The sequence below is a fragment of the Triticum aestivum genome, chromosome 6B (genome assembly GCF_018294505.1).
Source record: "Triticum aestivum cultivar Chinese Spring chromosome 6B, IWGSC CS RefSeq v2.1, whole genome shotgun sequence".
In the NCBI taxonomy this organism is placed as follows: domain Eukaryota; kingdom Viridiplantae; phylum Streptophyta; class Magnoliopsida; order Poales; family Poaceae; genus Triticum; species Triticum aestivum.
Window position 1 is genome coordinate 650123449 of NC_057810.1, and position 1092 is coordinate 650124540.

Here is a 1092-nt window from a genome sequence, read left to right on the forward strand (position 1 = left end):
CACCTGCTTCGGCACGGTTTCATGCCAAGCTATAATTGTTGGACCAAGCATGGAGAAAGAGGGGTTATAATGGAAGAAGATGAAGAAGGGGATGATTTCATCGATGAAAGCTATCTTGCTCATTTCGGTGATACTTTCATGGAGGATGCTGAAGGTGAAGGGGAAGGTGAAGGGGCAGGTGAAGGGGAAGGTGAAGGGGAAGGTGAAGGTGAAGGTGAAGAAGAGGCACGTGATGAGACCGTTGATGATCTTGGTCGGACCATTGCTGATGCACGGAGACGCTGCGAAACTGAAAAGGAGAGGGAGAATTTGGATCGCATGTTAGAGGATCACAGAAAGTCGTTGTACCCTGGATGCGATGATGGTCTGAAAAAGCTGGGTTGCACACTGGATTTGCTGAAATGGAAGGCACAGGCAGGTGTAGCTGACTCGGCATTTGAAAACTTGCTGAAAATGTTGAAGAATATCTTTCCAAAGAATAACGAGTTACCCGCCAGTACGTACGAAGCAAAGAAGGTTGTCTGCCCTCTAGGTTTAGAGGTTCTGAAGATACATGCATGCATCAACGACTGCATCCTCTACCGCGGTGAATACGAGAATTTGAATGAATGCCCGGTATGCACTGCATTGCGTTATAAGATCAGAGGCGATGACCCTGGTGACGATGTTGAGGGCGGGAAACCCAGGAAGAGGGTTCCCGCCAAGGTGATGTGGTATGCTCCTATAATACAACGGTTGAAACGTCTGTTCAGGAACAAAGAGCATGCCAAGTTGTTGCGATGGCACAAAGAGGACCGTAAGTCGGACGGGGAGTTTAGACACACCGCAGATGGAACACAATGGAGAAAGATCGACAGAGAGTTCAAAGATTTTGCAGCTGACGCAAGGAACATAAGATTTGGTCTAAGTACAGATGGCATGAATCCTTTTGGCGAGCAGAGCTCCAGCCATAGCACCTGGCCCGTGACTCTATGCATCTACAACCTTCCTCCTTGGTTGTGCATGAAGCGGAAGTTCATTATGATGCCAGTGCTCATCCAAGGTCCGAAGCAACCCGGCAACGACATCGATGTGTACCTAAGGCCATTAGTT